General features: G+C 37.6%; 1 protein-coding gene across 1 annotated transcript in view; it reads left to right on the forward strand.

The window, feature by feature from the left end:
• Nucleotides 1-319, forward strand: part of LOC119594199 (nephrin-like) — a 95703-nt gene that overhangs the window by 73378 nt on the left and 22006 nt on the right. The gene's annotated exons all lie outside the window — the stretch shown is intronic.

Raw genomic sequence — 319 nt, forward strand, 5'->3', positions numbered from 1 at the left:
TCCGTCTTTTCGCCTATAGACGCAACCCACTTTCCATTAACCAGCACTTATGTGTAATAAGGACAACAAAATCGATTGTTGTGTCGATCCGATCAACTATGAAGATTTTTGATTTTGATTTTATGCCCAAAAGGCTTCGGGGATCATGCCCTGTCTCCTAACATTACTGGATGAAAAGATGAAAAAAGGCTGTGGTATTATATAACAAGCTTCTGCCCGTTAGTGAACTCCAACATCAGTATTTACATCGTAATACTTGTTTTCCTTGTACCATATTACGTAAGAAAACAAAATCTCTTCTTTTGTGGGATAGTGATAG

Source organism: Penaeus monodon, chromosome 33 (genome assembly GCF_015228065.2).
Source record: "Penaeus monodon isolate SGIC_2016 chromosome 33, NSTDA_Pmon_1, whole genome shotgun sequence".
Taxonomy (NCBI): Eukaryota; Metazoa; Arthropoda; class Malacostraca; order Decapoda; family Penaeidae; genus Penaeus; species Penaeus monodon.